Here is a 26,074-nt window from a genome sequence, read left to right on the forward strand (position 1 = left end):
TTTCCAGTCAACAAATTAATCTTCAGCACTTACTATATCCTAGGAATTTGATTACTGAACATTATCATTGGCATATTAATTAGGAGAACATACAAAGAAATATTGTATCTTCCCTGCTCCAAAATTATATCTTGTTCTAGTAATCATAGAGTTGTGAAAAAGTCATTCCGGTTGCAATTATTCTACTCAAATATTAATGTTCTTGTGTCTTCGTGAAAATTACTTAATTTGTTTTTCTCAAGAAGATGAAAAGCAGAATGAAATAAAAAACACCTCACTAATAGATGGAATAACAATATAGATTGTAAACTTTAGCTCTTCTAATGACAATTTAATTTTTCTAAGATGCCATCTAAGATCATATAGAATTGCTTCCCAATTTTGTTGTTTCTCTTTTTTTCTCATCCTCAATGTACACACATTAGATAATGAGTAAAAATATGAATTGACAAAAGAAATCCTTTTCAAACACTGCAAATCAAAATATTGGAATCTATATTTTTTCTTGACTTTTGTTCAAGTCTGCCTAGAGGCAGTGATGGGAAAAGGAAGCGTGGACTAGGCTGAGAAGTCTAGCAAAATCAAATAATATTACTGCAAAACAAATATAAAAGAAGATTAACCCTTTGCACTCGCTTGCTTTTTTCTCGATTCCTTTATTCTACTCGGGATTTAATTTTTTAAATACCCCAGATTTTACAAAGCGCAGCAGTAGAATAAAAAACTGGAGTTTCTTTTCATACAAACTTATTTATTTGGATTTTTTTATATTTCAAATTATTGATACATTCAATAACCTTCACACTCGACATCCGAGTGCAAAAGGTTAAGGGTCAAGGTTTAGTGAATACAGGAAGAGCTAGTGGAGTTTAGATAGAAAGCAGAACACCAACTCTTCATGACCAGTCAGGTCTAGAAGGTGCAAGTTACTAGAAATACAATAGCAAAAACATATGAGAAAATATATTTTTTCAATTATGGAGGAGCTCTTCATATTTTTCTGGTGCATGCTGGTGAATGGGAGGTCTCTAGACTCCTAAGTGTTGAGTGAAGCAGAAAAACATAAGAAAACAAAGTGGACATCCTGGTGACAGCATCGTCACTACCACCACCACCATCATCATCACATTGTCACTATCACCATTTATAAATGCATGCCATGAACACTGCTAAGTACTTTATTTTTTTCAATTATTCACTTATGAATGATTCAATTATTGCATACTATTATTATTTCATTATTACATAATATCTTCATTTGGTAGCTAAGAAAATAGGTTCAGTAACTCATCATACTGTATATACCTAATAAGTGGACAATTGAATCTTTTTGTACCCAGTACACACCTTATATAATACCATGAGGAGGATTCTCTATGCTCCTTAAGCTTTCATTGTTGTAATGACTACAAAAGACTCTTCACTATAGGCTAGTGAGGTTGTTAGCTGTTTAAAGTTAAGGAACTAATTTTCTGCATTTCAAATATTCCTCAAAGTAGCTCACATTATACTGATAACATGAATGGGGTTGAAGAAATATGTATTTCAAAGGAAAGACAGGAGGAGGGAGGAAGGAGGAACAATGGAATACTGGGGAATATTATAATAATGTATAAAAACAATCACATAAAGGAATAAGAAAATGTCTACTGAACAAATCATTTGTATTCTGCACATTTTTATATTTATGCATGAATCAATAAAAAACAAAATTCACATTTTTGGCAGATCTTCTACATTCTCAGTTATGCTGAATACAGCTTTCCCAATTATTTTAGTCACAATTAGAGTTTTAATTAGTTTTCAGCTTTTGTTCAGGCACAGGATATTTTTTTTTTAGGACAAGCTATCATATGTGGAACTGTTGTTAATTTTATAGTTAATATAAGAATAAAATCGTGGTGATGATGGTGACAGTGGAGTGCCAACAATGAATAAATACAACTTTTCCTAGTGGCGTAAAAGAAATTTCATCCAGCATGAAAATGTATCCAGAAAAATCATTAAAGAGCAGCCAATGTGCTTCACTGCAAATAAATAAATAAATAAATAAATAAATAAATAAATAAATTCTGGTTAACTAAGCAGAAATAATATTTCTGCCAGAATACTAGAGTTCAGTAAATCAAAGATAAACTGGTAAATGAGGCTCATAATTCACACAGGAACCAAATAGTCTAAGAAGCCATGAATATAGGCATGGGAGAGTTTGGTTATGGGAAAAATCCTTTGGGTGCTGTAACCATCAGACATCATTGTCAAATGGGTCTGCAAGAATCTCGACTCCCACACTACCCCCACCATGCCCAGTGGACTCTATAGGTGCTAAGACCAGGGTAAATTCTAAAGGTTCCAATACTAGCATCCGACTGACCACGACTTAATTATTTGCCTTCACCTGACCAAGGCACTCCCCTCAGTATGACTAAGCTTTAGACAGGTTTCTTCCTGATGATAATTCCCTGATATATTATCCCTTTTCTTAGAGCACTTACATTAGGAACCTTGCCATTGTAAATTTTTTTTGTGCCCTTTGAGATATAGATCTTTCAGCTTCTTGCCAGTTTTAAAACTTAGAAATGTCTTTTTCGAGGATCTGAACATCATCCCTTTGAAATATAATTACCAAAAAAGATAGCACTCCAAACTCCCAGTCTCTGTGGAAAGGTCGAAGTCTAATTTCGATGAGATAAGTGCCAATAAGCAAATAAAAGTGATTTTATTTGCTAATTGGCCCACCTGTAACATTCTCCAGTACTTTTCCACTAGCTCACCTAACCATTTAAATGAATTCCCACCTTTCATTCCAAGAGACTTGTGTTCAAAATCTCTATCCACTATTTTAATAGCCTTGAATAAAATCTTCCTCATCTTTTTAACTTATCTTGATGCAATTTTTCTTTGATGTATCCCAGCTTCTATGAATCTGAGAGAAAAAAGATCTGACCTTTTTCAGTTTTCATGGGGAGAGGCAGAATTTCACCTCTCATCAAGTCTCAGACTGAAATACAAACACAAGAAGGAAGTATTCATGCTGGATGGTAAAAGCCAGACCAATGTAATCGCACAGGAACATCATTTATTTAATTTGATCTTTTCTCTTTTCTTTCCTTTGATTCAAGCTGGTCTCATCCAGCACCCTGACTCATCTGCCTCCTTCACCTTTACATGTCCACTCCCCTAATCATTAGGCCCCCAGACAATGAGGTTCTGGTCGGCATAAAATAATCTTAGGAAGAAAGCCTTCGGTCTATTGACCACAGAGACAGTTTTTTTCAAACTAAAGATAACATGTAGGCCTTAGTTATGTCTCAGCTCTAGACCCAGAAAAGCAATGGAACCACAGAAAGCAACAGCCATGGATGACATCAGGACCAGATGCAACGATCAACTACCTCCTATGCTAGCATTGATCAATTAGTAGAGACCATGACCCTAATTCTCTTAGTCACAGTGTTTAATAACTTTTCTCTTATATAACCCATCCCCTAGAGGCCATCTAGGAGCCAGGTTTTTGAACATTAGCTCACCTATGACTCTGGATGTGGGCCACTTTCTAAAAATAAACTCTTATTTTCTTTGCTGCAATCTCCCGTTCTTATCTTATTCGGCTTTGATGAGAGCAGGCAAATGGATCCGTTTAGTCTGGTGACACTAATGTCCACAATCTATAATAATAAAAGCATAATATGCTAATTAGACTGGAAGTCTTTGGGACGAAGCCGGGGCTGAAAGGGAAGCCCGGGTCCCTGGTGCGAGAGGGAAGCCGGTGTCGGCAGCCTGGGGAAGGAAGGCCTACTCTTGCAAGAATTTCGTGCATCGGGCCTCTAGTTTCTCTATAATATCATGTCTAAGGGAGTATTATTTTTTCCTTGTACACACTGAATACTAATATACTCTTTAAATGATTTTCAAGGCTCTTGCCATTACATTGAATTTCTTGAAGATGCTCAGAGAGTAAACAGCTTCCAGAACTGTCTTGACTAGCCTGAGCACATCTGTATATTTGGAAGTGGAAATAGGCTTCCATCACAATGATAACTAACATTTGCTGAGTGCTTAAAAACGAACTGTTTGAAAGATTAAAACTTTTTAAAATGTTATTTTATTGAGCTTAAATATAAACCGTGAGAGGAAAAATATATCAATTACCACTACCTCACAGATGATAATTGATTCCATGTCTACACCTGTAACCAGCATTAGCAGTCTACAGAAATAGTTCAAAAGTCTAAACTAAATTTAGAACATACATCAAAATAGTGTATAGATTTGAACTTGCGTTTGCCTAACTCCAAAATCCTTGCTTTTGCTGCAATGATACAAATTCAATTAAAAACATTAACACCTAAACAGCAGCTCATAAGGATTGCAGTGTATTCATTTCCTAGGGAGGCCTAGTGGTCATCTTTTTTATTTCAAAGAAAGGAGCACAGATAATCCTCCTGACTGAAAGCTTTTGTGAGTCCTAATCCAGTGTAGTATATACCTCAAGTAAGAAGGCTTTGAATGAGAAACACTGCAAGCAATCTTTTCTTCAATAAATATAGCTTTCCTTGACTCCACAATTCTAACCCACTTCTCTGCTCTTCTTTATAGCTAAACCCTTCAAAATAGATATCTACACTCTATATCTCCTCCTTTCTTGACCATTCTCTCTTTAATCCATTCCAATTTGTATTTATTATTACCACTTCGAACAAAACTGCTCTTTACAAGGTCAATTCTTAGTCATTTATTTTACCGTTTGGTGATCTTGAACTTTTTTTTTTGGGGGGGGGGCGGGAGGGACACAATTTTCTCTTGATTCTCATCTTACCTCCATGGCTTCCCCTTCTTTAGTTCTTTTGCTGATTACTCCTCACTGTCTTGAATTCTGAATTAATTGAATGTATTGGATTTTAGTCTTTTGATACCTTCTAATCTCTATTTATGTTACATTCATTTCATAGGAGATGTCAGCCTACCCAAGGTCTTTAAACACTTTCTAAATTCTGATAACCCTAGCATGTTTACTTGTATCCCAGACTTCTCTTCTGAACTCTAGATTTATATATCCAATTGCCTATTCAACATCTCTATTTCAGGAGGTCATCATAGTTGTAAATAATGAAAAAGAGACATATTTTTTAAAAGATACAAAAATGTGTATTATGTTGCTTTTAAATTTATGCATGGATTAGCTATTGCCTGCTCTCAATGATCACGCCTACTCTCAATCAGAGCAGGTCTTAGTCTGTCCTGTCTCACTGTGTTAAACACAGTTACATCCACTCTGCTGAGAAGAAGCTGTAAGTCAAAGCAGGGTGCTTTTACATTAATCCACTCATTATAAGCTTCCAAGTAACTAACTTATTTCTTTTCATGCTTTTAAGGAGGACATCTGAGAACTATTTCATAGTGTTAAAATAATGACCTGTGAAACACACCAGTGGGATGTATTGCAGCAAAATTTTTCAGTATAGAAATGAACTTATCAACTTAAGGAGTTAATATTAAAACTACCTGTGACTAGATCTGATGTAAATTTGATTTACTGACTTCACTTTTTTTTTTTTTTTTTAGCACAGCCAGGGAGCTATTAAAATAACTCCTAATAACATGCTCTTCTTCCATTTCTGGTCCCTCAAGAATATCAATAGTCAATTAATATATTGGTTCAATTCGGGTTTTTATCTTTATTGAAAACTACATAAAAAAAGAGACGTGACTTTTAATATGCCACATAATCATTCTAGTGTACCTGTCTATTTCTCTTCTTGCTATACTTTTTTAAATGTGCATCATAACTCAAAAAAAAGTTAATTGAGTTTGGAGGTCATAATCTTGACTTTTAAAAATGTCACAACAAAGCTAATTATCTGGAAAACTTAGAAAATGGAAATAGTCAAAGATAGTATTTTTCTTATTAGTTATTCAGTTTTGACATAAGTTAATAGAATTTATTAGATATCAAAATACCATGAAAAAGCATTATCCAGCAATAACTGTATAAGTTAAAGGAATCTTACCCAGTGGGTCACTTGACCCTCACAGCTCTCAAAATCAGTCTAGTACCTGGTCCCCAAATCTCTCCTTTTCTAGACTTAGGATTCTGGACTCTGACCTTTCAACTAAGCACTACTCCAGAACATGGAACCTACTTGTTGATAATAGGAATTCAAGAACCTTCAATTCAATGAACTGGAGATTTAGAATCAACATTTTCTGATCATCCCATAGGGAACAGGTGTATCAGATCTGAAGGAAGAACATTTTTCTTCCACATCCCTGGGACTAAGGCTCCTCATTTTCTTTCATTTCTGGTAATTGGACTTATATTTTGTTCCCTTATGCTTGAGCCCAGTCTTAATAGAATGTTTGCTAGCCTTGCTGTCTGTTGCTGGAACTCTTCAGTGCGCATTTCAGTTTCTTTCTTTGCATCAAGAAATTGAGCACTAAGCCCCAATTGAGGCCCAAACTTACTGATCTGCAATAGATTTCCCAGATCCTAACTGATTTTTTTCCTACCCAAGTAGGTTCCAATCCATTTATCTGATTGAAAATAGTAAATATTTAAACAATAATTGTTAGAATTTTATGTGATTGAGCCAAACTGACCCTGTGCTCCAAGAATCTTTATAAAAGAGATTCAATATTGGATCAGAGTTCTTTAAAGAGGTTAACTGTGCTCACCTTGCAACTAATAAGTGAAAGTGCCATAAAATAATAAATAGGCTATGAACATAACATAATTATCATGTCAGGTATTTCATAGCCCTTCTGAAAGATGTTATTCAGATATTTTTCCCCATGCTTGTTTACTGAATAGTGCCAGGCCATGATTCAGCTGAATATTTTTAAATACCTCCATAGAGATTCCCAGTTTTCAGGTAACAACTGTCCTAGAATCCATACATTTTATTCTACACACACACACACACACACACACACACACACACACACACTAATTTAAAAGTTTTTATATTAGGTCCACAATAGAAAAAAGTTAATTGAGTTTGGAGGTCATTTACCTTAATACCCTGTCTTAAGAATCCATGGTAGAAATTCACTGTGAAAAACAAATTGGATAAAGGTGTGGATACAGGCAGTAATGGCTACACGCTCCTAAAAAGAAACAGAATTTTTAATTTGAACAATTTTATCACTAAAGTTTTACTTAAAAATGAAAGATATTGAAGGTTCTTTATTAGAGACTCTTTGATACCCAAACTGCCTTCATTGGCTTGGCTACATTGCCTAAGATATGCCAACTAGCTATGATTGATACTCACGACCCAAAGATTTTTTAAAAAAAATAATTATGTGTACGAATCTAACTTTCTGCTCACAAAATCTCTTCCTATTTTATAATTTTTTATTTTGAAATTCTATATGGTCTACCAAGTAACCCTACCCACTATCACCTTTCACTTCTCCCTCTCCCTGATTTTCCCACATCTAACCAGGTTTTCTCCATCATACCATTCAGGGGATGGTACAGAGAACTCATCTCTGACACAAAAGTGAAATCCGCTCCAAATAATTCTAGAACTTTATCTACATTTGACCTCCAGAGGGCTAGAGAGGTACTGGTTCCCAGAAATACTTGGCTCCCACCAGTGTATATAATTCATGAGAAACAACCTGAGAATAAAATAAGAAAACCTGAATTAATAGGTCATTGTTACAGAGCTGAACATACACAAAGGTAAGTCAATGATCTTGAGATGAACTGGATTACAGAATATGGAGGACCAGGAAAGTAAACTCACTTGGAGAATAACTAAATGGGAAGCCAGCAAGATATACTAAAGTTGATTGAGATCAAACTCTAAGAAGACATGGAAAGAGCCACAGGTGGGAAGCTGTCTTCTGATAATCTCTTTTTTCACATGCCACCTTATAATGTTTCCATTGTACATGGATAAAAACTGAAAACTTACAATTTGCTAACACCAAAAGCTATAATTTCCTGATTATCTTGTTAATCCAGATGAATAATATCAAGATTTCTTCCTCATCATTTTAGGAAATGTATCCAAAATTCCATTATTATATATCTTCCACCTAAAATACTTCCCCAAATTCATAGTTCCATGTTTAAGTAGTTAAAATAGTCATAGAGGTAAAACTATGTATTACCTGAGCTTGTTAGGCAGCAATAGAAAAAATGATTAAACCTCCACAGAAATTATCCTCCTCAGTGACAATTGACTAATTTCTAATCAGTGAATTTGACCTCAATGCCTCTTTTCTCTGATCACACTTCTTGTTGACTTCCAAATGTCAGCATGATATCTCCTCTCACTGACCCAAGCTAAGAGGCTTTAGTCTTCTTGACTTCCATTCAGCTCTGATACAGTCTAATAATTGAACGCAGAATTCTTTTTTATATTAATCTTCCATTTCCCTCAAACTATGATTAATACCAGGATAGTTTTTAATTAAAAAATTAGATATATGCCCAATAGGAATGATTTGCATGAATGTTTTTAGTGACTTCAGATAAAAGGAAATATTTTTATAGCATCAAGTGTTTCACTTCTGACCAGTATAACAGAACTGATCTTGAATACAGTTGCCACCTTAATAGATGCAGGTATAGATTAAATAAAACGATGTAACACTTCAATAGTTTAATTTCCAACTATAATCAAATACTTTAATACTCATCCTATCTAATAAAAGTATAATATGCAAATTAACCATCACTCCATCACAAAGATGGCAGAGCCCATAGCCACAAGATGGCAGTACCCAGTCCTCTCAGCCCCACTGGAGTCCCCCAGTCCCGGGGGGGGGGGGGGGGGGCGTGGCTGCTGATAGCAGGCATTGTGAGCGGCCTGGTGGAATGCTTGCTTTGTTGCCGTGGCGACGAGGCAAGCATTCTGCGCCCCACTGCGGATGGGCCTCTGGCCAGGCCAGGGCGCGGAACACTTGCATAAGAAGAGAAGGAACCGGTGAGCTGAGCAGTGTCGAGTGGCCCCTGACTCCCGGGCAAGGTCAAGTCCGGGCGGCCAGAGGGTGGGGGGGGTGGAGGATAGTATGACAGGAGGGGCTGGTGGCGGAGGCACAGTGGTGAAAGCCGGCCGAGAAAGAGGAAGGAAGCCCTTTATCAGAGTTCCTGAGAACAGGGAGGGAAGTCGTTTGCATTTTCCAGCCTCGGATGGGCCTCTGGCCAGGCTGGGGCATGAAACGCTTGCGTCATCACCCCGGTGACGAGGCAAGCGTTCCGCACCTGGCCACAGATGGGCCTCTGGGCCACAGAGAGCCTCTGGGCAGTGGGCACAGAGTGGCCAGGCCCCACAGAGAGCTACTGGTGCACGGATTCGTGTGCAGGGCTACTAGTATGAGATAAAAAGGAAAACATTGCCAAATGAATTTTATTTTTCACATATGAGATTTCATTTGAATATATATTTGAAAAGAATATATATTTGCCTAGTTCATGTTCTAGGCAAAAGGTCACATTTTGTTTAAACATTTCATTCCTTTATTCAAAAATACTTTCTTAGGCAGAGTTATGATGTTGACATTTGGCCATTTTAATTATATCTTAGTTTTTATTATAGTGCATTTTTACTGGAAAGTGGCATTTACCGATTTTAAATGTTTTGTTTTCCCACAACATTACACACACTTTTATTTTTAATTTTTAAAAATTTATTTTTATTGTTAAAAGTATTATAGATGTGTCTCTCTCCCCCCTATTGAATCCCTCCCTCTGCACCCTCCCCCCAGGCCTTCATCACCCTACTGTTTGTGTCCATGTGTTATGCATATATGCATATAAGTTCTTTGGTTAATCTCTTCACACCCTCCCGCCCATCCTTCCCAGACTACCAGACTGACTTTTTAGAAAGTTTGAGAGCCACTGTGTATTTACCCGAAGAAACCCAAACACTAAATACAAAATATATATTCATCTACATGTTCATTACAACATTATTTACATAGTCAAGATATGGAAGCAACCTAGTTATCCATCCTATCTAATAATAGACAAATATGCAAATTGACCATACCTCCGCTACACCCAAGCCACGCCCACAAGCCCAAGCCATGCCCACCAGCCAATCAGGGCAAGTATGCAAATAAACCGAACCAAGATGGCTACAGCCACCGAGAGCAAGGTTTCCCAGGCAACAGAGGGAAACAAGCTTTCCGCCTGCCCTTGACAGGCCTAAGCCTCCACTCAAGCTACAAAGTTTCAATTATAGAAGGTAAACAAATTCAAACAGAATGGCGGCAGCCACGGAGCTGGAGAGACCAGGCCAGGGTTGCCTGCGGTAACGGAGAAAGCAAAGCTTTCCGCACACCCTGGCTGGGCTCAGGCCTCTGCTTAAGGTTACAAAGTTTCAATTATAGAAGGTGAATTAACTCAAACAGAAATGGCTGCCGGTGACTTGGCTCTGCTCCAGGCTACAAAGTTTCAATTGTAGAAGGTAAATAAATTCCAGATACCAGGGCCTCCGCTTGGGTTGCCAGGGGGTGTGGCTGACTTGCAAACCACCACAGGCCCCTTGCTCAGGCTGCCCCAAGCCCCAAGGGAACCCCCACCCTTATATGGGACACCCTTCAGGGCAAACCAGCTGGCCCCCACTCCTGCACCAGGCCTCTACCTATCTAATAAAAGAGTAATATGCAGATTGACCAACACTCCAACACACAATATGTCTGCCCCCATGTGGTCAAAGATCCTGCCCCCATGTGGACACAAGATGGCCACCACAAGATGGCCAGCAGGGGAGGGCAGTTGGGAGGCACCCGGACTGCAAGGGAGGGCAGTTGGAGGCGATCAACCCTACAGGGGAGGGCAGTTAGGGGTGACCGGGCCGGCAGAGGAGGGAAGTTGGGGGCAAACAGGCTGGCAGGGGAGCAATTAGGCATCAATCAGGCTGGCAGCGGAGTGGTTAGGGGGTGATAAGGCTGGCAGGCAGAAGCGGTTAGGGGCAATCAGGAAGGCAGGCAGGCAAGCAGTTGGGAGCCAGCTGTCCTGGATTGTGAGAGGGATAACCAACTGCCCATTTAGGCCCGATCCCACTGGGATCGGGCCTAAATTGGCAGTCAGACATCCCTCGAGAGGTCCCAGATTGGAGAGGGTACAGGCTGGACTGAGGGACACCCCCCCTCCATGCACGAATTTTGTGCACCGGGCCTCTAGTAAATCGATAAATGGATAAAGCCTAAATGGTGAATATATATAATGGACTATTATTCAGCCATAAAATAAAATGAAATCTTGTCATCTGCAACATGGATGGACTTAGTGGGTATTGTGCTGAGTGAAATAAGTCAGACAGAGGAAGACAAATGCCATTTGACCTCACTAATATGTAGAATCTAAAAATAATAAAATAAACAAACAAGTAGGACAGAAACAGACTCCTAGATACAGAGAACATTTTGCTGGTTGCCAGAGGGGAAGATGGGAGTTTGGGGAATGGGTGAAAAAGGTGAAGTGATTAAGAAATAAAAAATGGTAGTTATAAAATAGTCACAGGATTATCAAAGTACAGCCCAGGGCCGTGGTCGGCAAACTGCGGCTCTTGAGGCACATGCGGCTCTTTGCCCCCTTGAGTGTGGCTCTTCCACAAAATACCACGGCCTGGGTGAGTCTCTTTTGAAGAAGTGGCATTTGCCGAAACCGGTTTGGCTCAGTGGATAGAGCGTCGGCCTGTGGACTCAAGGGTCCCAGGTTCGATTCCAGTCAAGGGCATGTACCTTGGTTGTGGGCACATCCCCAGTAGGGGGTGTGCAAGAGGCAGCTGATCGATGTTTCTCTCTCATTGATGTTTCTAACTCTCTATCCCTCTCTCTTCCTCTGTAAAAAATCAATAAAATATATTTTTAAAAAAAGAAAAAAAAGAAGTGGCATTAGAAGAAGTTTAAGTTTAAAAAATTTGGCTCTCAAAAGAAATTTCAATCATTGTATTGTTGATATTTGGCTCTGTTGACTAATGAGTTTGCCGACCACTGGCCTAGGGAATATAGTCAATAATATTTTAATAACTACCTATGGTGTCAGATGGGTACTAGAAGTATTGGCTGATCTCTTCTTAAGTTAAATAAATGTCTAAATCACTGGGGTATATCTGAAATTAATATAATGTTGTATATCAACTGTAATTTAAAAATAAAAATTATTTAAAAAATAATCTTCTAGATAATAAAAATAAACAAATAAAAATTCATGAGAAAAACAATAGACAGCTTGAGAGCCACCAGTAAACTCTTCTAACTCTCCAGGCTATTTCAGACTAGTGAAATCAATCAACATGTATTTGTTTAGTCATTCCCATTATGAAATCTATTGCTAAATATTTCTCTTCTGCTTATTTATTTGATCAAATTATTGTACCTGTTCCTTGTAGCCACCTGGAAGAATTTCTCATTGCAGGATTTTTCTGTCAATATCCATTGAAAGTATCACCCCTGCAAGCTTTTTATTTGTTGTTCCGCAGGAGTGTCCAAAGCAATCTGAGGGCCAGCGAGCGATGAAGTCCACTGTGTGTAGTTATGAGTTCTTCATTCTTCATCCTGCCCAGACTCTTTTAGTTGTTTTGCATTCTCTTACTGTTCTCCTGTTATTTATGGCTTTATTTCAGTTTATTCCTCCATGGATGTTTTAAAAGAGTTAGACATACAATTAAATGTTTTACATTTCATTCCACATAGAGTTCATCTCATTTTTAACTATTCTTTTATATTTTAAATTTTGTTATAATTATATATATATATATATATATATATATATATATATATATATATATATATATAACTAGCACCTAGATCAGCAATTTGAAATGTTGTTTTTAGTAGAATATTTTTTACTGTTTATTATTATTGTTTATATATTTTCTTGTTTCGAAGAATAAAGTACTATTTAAAATACTTTTTATAAAATGTAAAGGTTGAGTTCATAGTTTGTGAATCTTTTGCATTACATAACCTCACCATTATGGAGATAAGATTAAAGTCATAATAACTATAGGAAAGATTTCTGTCATTTCATTCCATTCCCACCTGGTATTGAAAATGATTGAATCTATAATAAATTTTCCATACTGTTCTAAATCTCTCAAGTGAATTACCTGCAGTTGATTTGTGAAGAGATCCTTTTTGGCTAACACATATCATCTGAAACAAATAAGCCAAAACACTGCTGGCCCTAACCCCTGGTATTCCATAAATAACCCAATACCAGTTTAGATTCAGCTTAAGTTTCCAAGCTGAGGTCACTTAACTATAATAAACAAATGTGTCCTTTTCCAAAGAGAGAGGGGTAATTTCACATTCATTTCCAGCATTATGTTTAACACTACCTCTATTAGGTGAGAAAATATCATCACAAGGAGATAATCCAGTAGATATCTTAAGGTCCAGTTTCCAACAGATAAATATTTAATTCAACATTGCCACTGATTTGACTGGGAAAATTCTCACTAATGAAAACATCAACCTGTGTTGTGAGTGATAGTTTCATCTTTATTTAATAGAGATAAATATACATTTTACCCCCACTGACTATTGACCATAAGTACAAGCCAGTCAAAATCAGCACACAATTCAGGAACAAGTCATGCAAGCAGATTAATCTTAAATTGGGCATAAAATTATTAAATTTTAGGTATATTAAAAAGTGCTAATACATCCTTTTTGAATAAGTGTAGACACCAATGACCAAGACATAGATTTTTGTGATTATTTTGTTTGTAGAATCTTAATTTTCAGCTCAGTTTATTTCTTCACATTATGTAAAACTTGATTTTCTTAAGAAGCAGATAATCCTTAGGGTACCAAATAATATTCTGTAGTGGAAACTTGTCTTTTTTTGTTTCTAAATATATGTAAATATATGTTCCCCTTTTCAAGAAAAATCCAAAATCCTTTTTTAAAAAGTCCAGAATCTCATTTTAAGTGTAGAAAAGTTTTGTATTCCTATGGTGAGTAAAATAAATGGATCCTATTCTCATTGTGCAATGGCCTTCACTTCCTTAAAATAGTCTGATATTGTGCTGACAGTACAGAAATATTGGTCATCACTCTTCCTCAAACTTTCCTAAAAAAAAAAGTCAACTTTGTCCTGTAGGCTGGGCTTATAGATGAAACTAAATGACCTATAAATATTGATGTACTGATATCCTGTTTTTATGCAAGTTTAGGATGCATGGAGGCAATGTTTATGTAGCTATCAATTTATAGACTCTTGAATTGAAAGAGACACCCTACCTTTCTTTAGTATCTGATAAACCTGAGGTCCTAAAACAACAAGGTACTTCTTCTAGGACATTGACAAGGCAACCTGAAGAAGCGAGTTTAAGTTCTTCACTAACTTCTGTTAGGTTATATTACATCCATTAGGTTCAGTTTCCCTTCACTTATAAAATGATGAACAATGAAGGAAAACTGAGGCTAACAAATGTTAAATAGCCTCTTCCTTGGTGCTATTTAAATATAATTAAGTCTTCAATAAACAACTCACTGTATAATAAATTTTAAAACCCTATTATTGATGTCTGTGTTTCAAGCATGGACATTGAGTGATGTCAATTGAGTGATGAATTATTTTCTTTCTCTAGATTCTCAGAGCTAAATATCCAGTTATATCCTCAGCATCTCCATGCAGATGCCCTGCAAGATCTTCAACCACAATATAAACCAAAAGGAACATATAGATTTCCATTTGGAAGAACAAAACAGCTCCCATCCATGTAACCCAAATTTCAATAAAAGATATTACTAGCTATTAGTCTCTCAAGCCAGAAACCATAGCAATGTGATATTGGGTTGACCTCTTGAATATTTCTAAAACTGATACAATTTTTATCTTCACAGCCATTATCCAACTCTATATCAATGGCATTTCTTACTTGAATTATGTATTATCTTAATCACTAAGAGGTTTTCCTATCCCTGGTTTAGCCCATTTTAACCTATTCTATGAAATATAGCCTGTATGAGGTTTTAAAAACGTGAATCTGATTATTTCCTGGCCTGCTTGAAATGATAAAATAGGTCCACATTTCCCTTAGATAACATCCAAACGCCTTAATAGTACCATATAGTTATAGAATAATAATTGTGCCCTCATCCCCAATTCTTATTTTGAAGCCTTAATTCCTAATGTGATGGAATAAGGAAATAGTCAAACTGCTACCTTTCTTTTTAGGAAGTAAAAGTGGTTAGGTTTAGATGAGGTCATGAGGGTGGAGCCCCATGATGGGATTAGTGCCTTTGGAAGAAGAAGAGATGCCTAAACTTTCTCTCTCTGACAGAGAAAGGTAGCAGTTTGACTACCAAGAAGAAGCCTCTCACCAGGAACCAAATCTATCTGCACCTCGATATTAGGTTTTCTGGCCTCCAGAACTCTACGAAATAAAATGTCTGTTTCTTAGGCCACTTAGGACATTGTATATTGCCATGGCAACCTGTGATGACTAAGACAATAAATGACTAAGAAGTGAAAATGCTGCTGTATCAAATACCTAGAAATGTGGATGTGGCTTTAGAACTAGGACCTAGTTACTAGGTCGTATGTAGAGGCTGGAATAGTGCTGTCTTCCTATTGGCACTTTTGCCTTCTAATCCATTCTCTAAAATACAGCCTAAAGGAGTTTCTGAACAATTGATTATTTCACTGCCCTGCTTGAAATTCCAAAAAGGCTTCCTATCTCTCTTAGGTAAACTGCGAACTCTAACATAGCTTACATACCGACTCACCCCTCCCGTCACCCCTCACCCCGACACACACACTTACTTGCTTGAAATTTTAAAAAGGCTTCCTATTTCTCTCAGATAAACTGCAAACTCTAACATAGGTTACATACTCTCCCCACTTACTGTCTGGCTCCAGTTTGTCTTTCCAATCTTATAATCTTACTAGAGGCCCGGTGCACGAAATTCGTGCACGGGGCGGGGGGTGGCAGCGGGGAGTGTGTCCTTCAGCCTGGCCTGCACCCTCTCCACTCTGGGACCCCTCATGGGATAACCAGCAGTTGGACATCCCTCTCACAATTCAGAACTGCTGGCTCCTAACCGCTCACCTGCCTGCCTGATTGCCCCTAACTGCTTCTGCCTACCAGCCTGATTGTCCCTAACTGCTCCCCTGCTGGCTTGATTGCCCCTAACTACCTCTGCCTCGGCCCACACCTGGTACCCAGGATTCCCTCCTCCAGCTGACCACAGGCACCCAGGATCCGGGCTTCCCTCCCTCTGGTCAGCCATAGGCGCCCAGGCTGGCTGCAGCCTTAGGGGATGGTGGACAGGGGGCTTCGCCTGTGCTGCAGCTGCAAGTGCTGGCGCCCAGGACTGCAGGGTGGGCGGTTTCTTTGTCTCCCAGGCCACAGGCAGCCACAGGTGCTGGTGCCCGGGACTGCAGGGTGGGCGGATTCTCCATCTACCATGCTGTAGCCAGCTGCAGGTGCTGGCACCTGGACCACAGGGTGAGCGGCTTCTCTGTCTCCCAGGCCACAGCCAGCCACAGGTACTGGTGCCAGGACCGCAGGGTGGGTGGCTTCTCTGTCTCCCAGGCCACAGCCAGCCGCAGTTACTGGTGCCCAGGACCGCAGGGTGGGCGGCTTCTCCATCTCCCGGGCTGCAGCCAGCCTCAGGTACTGGGGCCCGGTTTCTCCATCTCCCCCTGGACGTGGGGCAGGTGGACATGGGGTGGGCAGCTTCTCCAGCTGGCTGTAGCCTGGGATCATAGGGCAAGCGGCTTCTTCGTCTCCCAGATTGCATCCACCCTCAGGTACTGGCACCCGGTTTCTTGTCTCCCCCAGGACATGGGGAGGGCGGCTTCTCCAGCTGGCTGCGGCTTGGGATCACGGGGCAGGCGGCTTCTTCATCTCCCAGGTCGCAGCCAGCCTCAGGCGCTGAGGCCCGGTTTCTCAGTCTCCCCCAGGAGGTGGGGCAGGCGGACCTGAGGTTTCTGCTGCTGGCTGCAGCCTGGGATCACAGGCAGGCGGCTTCTTCATCTCCCGGGCTGCAGCCAGCCTCAGGCACTGGCACCTGGTTTCTTGTCTCCCCCAGGACGTGGGGTGAGCCGCTTCTCCAGCTGGCTGAGGCCTGAGATCACGGGGCAGGCAGCTTCTTGGTCTCCGTGGCTGCAGCCAGCCTCAGGTGCTGGGGCCCGGTTTCTCCGTCTCCCCAGGACGTTGGGCAGGCGGACCTGAGGCTTCTGAGGCTGGCTGCAGCCTGGGATCATGGGGCAGGCGGCTTCTTGGTCTCTGTGGCTGCAGCCAGCCTCAGGCGCTGGGGCCCAGTTTCTCTGTCTCCCCAGGACGTTGGGCAGGCGGACCTGAGGCTTCTGAGGCTGGCTGCAGCCTGGGATCACGGGACGGGCAGCTTCTTCGTCTCCCGGCCGCACCCAGCCTCAGGTGCAAGGCCCGGTTTCTCCGTCTTCCCAGGACGTGGGGCAGGTGGATGTGAGGCAGGCGGACCTAAGGCTTCTGAGGCTGGCTGAGGCCTGGGATCATGGGGCAGGGGGCTTCTTGGTCTCCGTGGCTGCAGCCAGCCTCAGGTGCTGGCGCCTGACTTCTCCAACTCCCAGAGACCTGGAGAGGCTGGGGGGTGGGGCTGCCGCCATGTTTTCAGTTTAATTGCATACTCACTCAGATTGAATGGTGGGCGTGGCTGGGGCGTGGCTTGTGAGTGTAGCGGAGTGATGATTTGCATATTACTCTATTATTAGATAGATTTTCCATGGAGTGTGTGTGTGTGTGTGTGTGTGTGTGTGTGTGTGTGACTATATTTTACTCTTCATTTATGCAGGAAGCGTATATCCCTCTTCCTGCAATCCCCTTTACACATACAACTTTTTAAATAGTTTAAAACTTAGACATTATTAGATACTATTTTCTCTGAAAAGATTTTTGACCCATCTATCTTCCCATCTTCAGGTAGATAGTCCTTTTATATATATTTAAAGTAGACTGTATTTCTATACAGGTATCAAAATCTTCAAAGCTGAAAAGGATCTCAAAAGACTTAGATCTATTCTTAAATCTCTACAATATGCCTTTCAAATGGTTGTGCATTTAAGCTTTAACATGTACAATCACGGAGAGCTCAGTGCCTCACCTCACACAATTTATTCCAACATTAGATGTTTCTGACATAGAAGTATCAATTGTATATCAAGTCAAAATTTCCCTCCCTATAGTTTAACCTAGTTCTACCCACTAAGGGCTATTTGTCTAAGTTTAATTCCTCTTATAATAGTTCTTTCAGTATATAAAAGCTATGTTTTAACTCTTTTAAATATGTCTTCATATTGCATATACGTAAAGTTGCTCCTGAGAAAGAGAAGGAGAGGGGCAGGGGAGGGAAGCAGAGAGGGGGTAGGGGAGAGAGAGAAAGAGAGAAAGGAGAGAGAGAGAGAGATGAATCAAGATAGTTGAATAGTTATTTCAAAGTTAGAATATATCTACATGTGGATAAAACAGTCTGAGGTACTACCTATTTTAATAATTACAATTAAAAGACATTATGGACTATACAATTAAGGATGCAAAATTTTTTCTTGAGAAGTTAGTTAAATAAAGAGCTACATATAAACATGGTACAGAAAGCTGTTTGCCTTTCTTAACAATAGGAAATACAGTAATTTTTTAGATGAACAAATCTCTTTACATAAGTAATTTTCCCTATTATTTTTTGTTTTATTCCATAATTTCAGTCACAAGCCATTTCCATTTAATCTTAACAGGCAAAACTAGTAAATTTTAGAAAAAGTAAAATTCAACAGCTTTTGGATACTTTCATCTTCTATTTTTCATCTAAAATTTTCTGAATTTGTGATTGGAATTGCATGTGTTAAAGTTGAATTTATGAACTAATAAGTTTAAAAATTTTAGGGCACACTCCTTGTGGTTGTGAAGCAGTGTGTGTGTGCCTTCACTCCAGATAGAAAGTTTCCATTGTGCTTCCCTTTCTTCTGCTTCCTTACATCACTTTGTACTGATTTGTGACATAACGAGTTACCTAATAAAACATGATGTGTTTAATTGACTGTTTAATATTATTTTTTCATGAGAAATTAGAAAATCCATGAAGGTAAGAACCATATTTTTCTTGTTTCCACTTGTGTTTCCAGACACAAGTACAATGTCTGGGACATAGTGACCACTTAATAATTGTTGATGTTACTTAATAAATAAGTAATTGGTTGACATCAACCAAAAGACTTGTATACATGCCTATAAGCATAACCAATGGACACAGACAATAGGAGGGTGAGGGCCTGTGCTGGGAGGCAGGAGTGGGCTGGGAGAGGTCAGTGGGGGGAAAGGGAGACATGTAATACTTTCAACAATAAGGAATTTTAAAAAATAAAAAAGTTGAATCATCTATTCTCTTTTATTTAGGTGGAATATATATATATATATATATATATATATATATATATATATATATGTAATGCCCAACACTCTTTACACAAATAACCTTCAATGAGTAAGAGTTAATATCTCATTTCATTTTTTAAGACTGATTTTTACATCTATTTTCCAGAAGATTCTGATGCCCCATCCTCCCTCACAGGCATGCACCAGAGAAGGAAAATGCATTTGTCTGGATCCTGCACTCTGCCAAGGAAGAGAATCCGTCTTCAGCTGCTGTCAGCTTAGATGGCTGCACTGAGACTGCTCAATTAAGCCTGTGATAGAGTGTCGGGTAGATTGCCGCTTTGGGCTGCTGGATCAATAATAATAATTCCTGTATTTGTATAGCAAGCACTTCCACTTCCAAAAACTGCTTTCACATCTATTGTCTAATTTTATCCTTACAAGAACAGGGTCAGATATGAGGGTCAGCTTACCTTTTCTGTTTCACAAATGAGGACAGTCCAGGACTAACTAAAGAAGTTCGATGGCATGTTGGCAAAAATGGAACTAAGTATAAGACCCTAGGTTCCCAGCATCTGTGTTAATTGCTCTGTCCACTGGACAGATCACTTTTTATGATGTACACATAGTTATATTTAAGTTCAGCAGCAAAATACTTAAATGATGAGTATTAACCCAGTAATTTAATGATCTGGTACCTGATCAGAACCAGCATTACAAGGGAAACAATGTGGTACAGGTCAAAGATCATAGACCTTGGAGCCAGAGAAATCTAGACTCTATTCCCAGCATTGGGACGTATTAAATGTCATGGCCACATCTGGAAATAGGGCTATAATTTATGGCTGCTAAATAATTTTGTTTTGAGGATTAAACATGATAATGTATGTGGAAGTAGGTAGTTTAACATGAAATCCATTTTTATACACCTTGTCTGAGATTACTACAGACCTTCCCAACATCCATTTGCCTTTTCTATATCATACATGTCAACAACAAAAATCTGATTTGATAGTATTGTATTAACTAAAACTCAGTTTCCCAGACACCTGGTAAGAGCGGGTGTCTGACATAGTTTGGACCAATAAAAAATAAAAGCAAGTTGTTCTGCAGGATTTGAATGGATGGCAGAAACAGCATGTGCCCTTTTCCCTTTGGTCTTCCACTTCTTGCCTGGCACCTGAATGGGAAGAAAGAGCAGCCAACTGTGGTAACAGGGAGGCACAACTACATGCTAAGGATGATTGAACAGATGATATTTCATCTTGGAACCACCATCTTACCCATCAACCCCTAGATGCAAATTTTTATTTTGTGGCCAAAAGTAAATCTCCTAATTTTTCAGTCACTGTTTGGGAGAATTTCCATAACAGCCCAACAAAATTCCCATCTGACATAGTAACTTCCTTTTATTCCATTTCTTTACGGGGTTTTAGAATACATCATGAATTTGCACTGCTGGATTAAATATTTTTTTAATAAAAATAAGTAAATACTATGTTGATGTGTTCTGGGTCAGCTACTATGACCTAGTAATAAAATTAGTTACTGGCAGAGCCAGAGTTCAGATTCATCTGGTTGTACCAGACTATGGGCTGTTGCCCACGATTTAGGGTCCAGTATAATGTGAATTGTGTTTTTGTGATTTGCCAGCTGTGTGAGAATACCAGACATAGAGCCAAGTACTTGACTTGACATTATGTAATCAAATCCTCACCACACTTCTGTGAGGTAGGGACTACTATCATGACATATTGCAGATGAAGAGAATAAGGTTTAGAGAGATGAAGAAACTGCCCAGAAGCACACATGTAGCAAGGGGAAGCTCTGTACATTCAGGTTCCAAATTCATATTCCTAATGGCTACACTCTGCAGCTCTATTCCATATAATGAAGGTCAGTGAATGTTGAAGTTCCAAAAACAGAAAACGTCTTCCAGGAGTCTGAAAGTTTATATGTACAGAAAAGCCTCTTACAGTTCGGGGTGAGGGCAAACCACCTCAAGTTTTCACTCTCCTCAGCTGAGTTTAAAGAGCCCATGCCGACTAAACCAAGGAAATACAACATATTCTCCTATATATTCACACTGTAAGTCACTAGTTTGACAGATTTTTAAAATATCATTTTTAAAAAAATATATTTTTATTGATTTCATAGAAGAAGGGAAAGGGAGAAGAAGATAGAAACATCAATGATGAGAGAGAATCATTGATCAACTGCCTCCTGCATCCCCACACTGGGGATGGAGCCTGCAACCTGGGCATATGCCCTCACCAGGAATGGAGCCAGGACCTCCTGGTTCATAGGTTGACACTCAACCACTGAGCCATGCTGACTGGGCATATGATGGCTTTCACACAGCTTAAAGAGTCATATATATTCCTCAGCACATTTGAGCAGTGTTCGTGGTAGCAGATATCTACATTTATAGAAAAATCCCAGTATTAACCCTTTGACCCCTAGGAATAGAGATAAATCAATCTCCACTATCCAGTACAAAATTATCAGACTTATTTCATTAGAAAATATATCTCATGTGAAGCCAGGCGGTAGCATTTCTGCGTTTTCCCCCTAGCATCTGGAATGTCCATGATCTGGGATATATTTCCGGGGATTTAGAGCCTAAAATGTCACCACATGCTGTTGCTAATAATAACACATAATAATAACTGCTCTGAAAGTTCTGTCGTTGTCTGCTCTACTTTTATTTCATTTCTAAATAATAATTTCATTGTCCACTGCTGTGCCTCTGACTGCATTTACAAATAAACAACATATTTTACTTTAAAATAAAACAAAGGGCAACTTTCAGCCCATTCAGATAGCAAGCCTCAGGTAAAAGACTTGCCTAGGCTGCTAGAAAAGAAGGTATATAAACTGATGAACAAAGATAGATACAGAGACAGAGAAGCATCAAACAGACTGTCAAACATCATTGGAAGGCAGGGTGTGTGTGTGTGTGTGTGTGTGTTTGTGTGTGTGTAAGAGATCAACTAAAAGACTTGAATGCATGCATATAAGCATAACCAATAGACACAGACACTAGGGGTGTGAGGGCATGTGCTGGGGGGAGGGGGGAAATAGGGAAGGTCAATGGGGGAAAAACGAGACACATGTAACACTATATGTAATACTTTAAACAATAAAAAAATAAAATATTCTTTCCCAAGGGAGGTGGGAGGGAGGAAAGGTGGTGACTTTTAAGTGGTCATGAATTAAACTAGGGCAGCAATACAGGTTAGATGCAGAGAATCAAGAGTGATAACCTTCCAGTGTATGTGGTCCAACTTTCATCTGTTGTATACTATATCCTCTTTTGTGACCACACACAAAACATAGAAAATATACCCCGTGAAAAGTTTGTCTATCTTGGTATTTCCTTCTATTGATGGGAAATTCATTCTGAGTCAGTCAATTCCATTTTAAGAGCCACATCAATTGCAAGGTGTTTTTGTTGATTTGTTTTGCTATTGTTGTTTGTTCTTATATTAGGACTAAATTGTCCCCTGAAGCTCCTATGTAGTAGCTCTGTTTCTGAGCTCTGTAACCAACCAATGGACTCTTCTACACACAATCTTCCAATTATTTGAAAATGGCAAGCATTTCTTTAAATCCTGTCTTTTCTTTATTATGTCAAACATCCTATATATATTTTGAACAACTCCCTGACAACTAGGATAGAACTTAGAACTTAGTCAGTTTACTTTACCAAAAAAATGTTCCATATTCAAAATTAGCCAGAATTCTGGATATGGTTTCAGGGTATATATCACTGAAATTAAAGGGACAGTTGTAGGCCTCAATAATCTTTCCTGTGAAACCTTTCCCCATAGGAGGAAGCAAGGATAATCTATATACCTTCAACACCAGACCTTCAACACCAGTCACCACATACATGCTTGTCTTATCTGACAGCATGGTAGGTGTCCCCCATTTAACCCTGTCCTTTCTCCTCAGTTCTTATCTTCTTACTTCTCACCTCCTTTCTGGAGCTACAATCAGTATATCACTGCTCTAGGACTTGGGCATCTGCCTTTTTCTTTTTGGAATATACTCTTAACTTGTAATCCTCCTTTAAATAACTCATGTACCACCTTGTGCTCCCCAAACTCAAATTTCATGTTACATAGTCTCAAAACACCATTGATCTCAGCATTCACAACTTGTAAAACACATCACCCATTGTGGTTTTACATTTATTCAATAGCCATCTGTCTATCCATTTAGGCTATAAACTCCATGGGGAAAATAGATTGGCATTGGTTTTGCTCATGTTTCCTCAACACTGAGCTCAAATCTTAGTTCATAGTGGATGATTAGTAAATGTTTGTTGTATCAAAGGTTAATGGATGACTGAAAAAAAAATTGGAGTAAAACTTTCAGAGAGAAAGTGGGTAGTTTGGTGGCAAAAGATTAAGCAGAATGAATAAGCTGAAACTTAACTGACTCTGTGATTGTATATTTGTGCTTGTGGGCTTCTGCTCTTCTAGACTTCTGCTTTTCTAGATCCCTCCCATCCATCCTCTCCTTTATCAGGTAATAAGTATCTAATTTTGTTTTAAAAATATCATCTGTTCTCTACTTTCAGTCCATATGTGTTTGTTTATGTTTATGAGTAAGGGGAGGTGGCAGAATAAGAATAGAGATGAGCAAAAAGAAGTAATCTGAATCTCAATACATAAACCAGTAAGTGGTGTATAGAAATTGGTAGAATCTCTGAATTAGACGTTCTTAGACTCCTGGTCCCCTCCCTGGCTCACACAGTGAGACCACTGTCCTTTCCCCACTCTTATAGAAAGCTGGAGGCTTGATGCTATGAAGAAGTCCACATTTAGAAATACAAGGCAGTCCTGAGAGTGATGGGAAGGGTGGATATGACATGAAATGAGGAGAGGGGGGATAAAATGAACGTCTTTGAAACTACCAGCACCTTTCCTAGCATGCAGTCTACCTACCATGCTTACGTCATCAGAAAGGAAACTGGAATATTCCTGTATCAGGTCCTCAGAGAATTATAGGTCAAGAGATGATTAGATGTGCAAGAGATTTAATGGGGAAAGGACTATGGAGATAGAGGGGGAAAAAGGGGATTGGAGAAAGGGTCTCAGACAATAGTACAGTTGTAAGAAAGTTTTGGTCAGGCCAAAGGGGAGTTCTTGAACCAAAGTGGTCCATGAAAGGAATTCCATATTGTACATGAGGCAGACAACAGAGAGCTGAAGAAAAAGTTGAAGTCTAAGAAAAACATCATTCTGGACTTCTGCTCTTCTAGATCTCTCCCATCCATCCTCTCCTTTATCAGGTAATAAGTATCTAATTTTGTTTTAAAAATATCATCCGTTCTCTACTTTCAGTCCGTATGGTTTAGGTGTGGCTGGTTCTCCCCCAGGCATAACGCCATACATGTGACCCAGACTTGACAAATGAGGGCATGCCATTCCCCAGGATACAATATTCAGTTCAGGGACAGGGAGATAGGGACCTAACCCAATCAGCCCAAAAAGACCCAAATCTGAGTTTTTCTTTTTTGGTTTTTGGGACTAAAGAGAAAGAGGTTCTCAATCTATACACTTGCTAAAATCCTGCAATGTAAGCCAGAAAGTTTTACTACCACAAGTGGAGGAGCAATTAAAAAATGAAGCTACCACAGAGGAAAGTTAAGCCCAAGGAAGGAGAAAAGCTGGTGAGAGTAACACCTGGATTTAGAAGTGCCTGGGCTTACAGGTACAACCAGCCAGGAATTCTCCCTTTGCAAAAATTGAAACTGCCTTTAAAAAAAGGCTACAGTTTTTTAGGTTACTGAATAGAAAGTTAATATTTTGAATTCTGACAATGTTGAAATACTAGAATAAATTTAGAAGGGAAAGAGAGAAAAGATAGCGTATTTGTTTTTATATCTCTCTATTTTTAATACAAAGGTATTAGACAAAATTTAAAGTAGGTTAATCAAGTAATAGAAATGTAAGTATGCTGGAAGATATATAAATGTGAATCTAAGATAAATAATAAAATATAATGTGGTGGTAGAAGTGAGGGGAAAGAGAATCTTGAAGATACATATAGAGTCCATCAATATTAATTTAGAAATAGAGATTAAGTACAGCATATTCTCATTTACTGTTGGTGAAAGTCACTGTTACCACAGCATCTACAGAGAGCAATTTGGATTTTTTTTTAATTTGAAAGAGAGAGAGAGAGAGAGAGAGAGAGAGAGAGAGAGAGAGAGAGAGAGAAATTTTGTTGTTTCACTTATTTATGCATTCATTGGTTGACTTATATGAGCACTGACGAGGAATCAAACCTACAACCATGGAGTACCAGAATGACGCTCTAATCAACTGAGCTACCCAGCCAGGGAAGTGGAAAGTTCTTTATCTCCTGAAATTAAAAATGTATATATTTGCCCTAGCCAGTGTAGCTCAATTGGTTGAGCATTGTCCCATGCACCAAAAGGTCTCCAGTTCAATTCCTGGTCAGGGCACATGCTCACATTGTGAGTCTGGTTTAATCTCCATCAGGGTTGAATACTGGAGGCAATTGATCAATGTTTCTCCTTCTATCTCTAAAATCAATAAAGACATATATTTTTAAAATTATTTGGTTCAGAAGTTCTTCTAAGGATTTATTCGGTGGACATATTTGCAAAAGTACATAATGAAGTTTGCAGAAATATACTTAATGTGGCACTTTTCTAGTAAAAAAATGAAAAAACTTAAATATAAATCCACAGGATATATATTGAATGT

This window comes from Cnephaeus nilssonii, assembly GCF_951640355.1.
Source record: "Cnephaeus nilssonii genome assembly, chromosome: 14".
Classification (NCBI taxonomy): Eukaryota; Metazoa; Chordata; class Mammalia; order Chiroptera; family Vespertilionidae; genus Cnephaeus; species Cnephaeus nilssonii.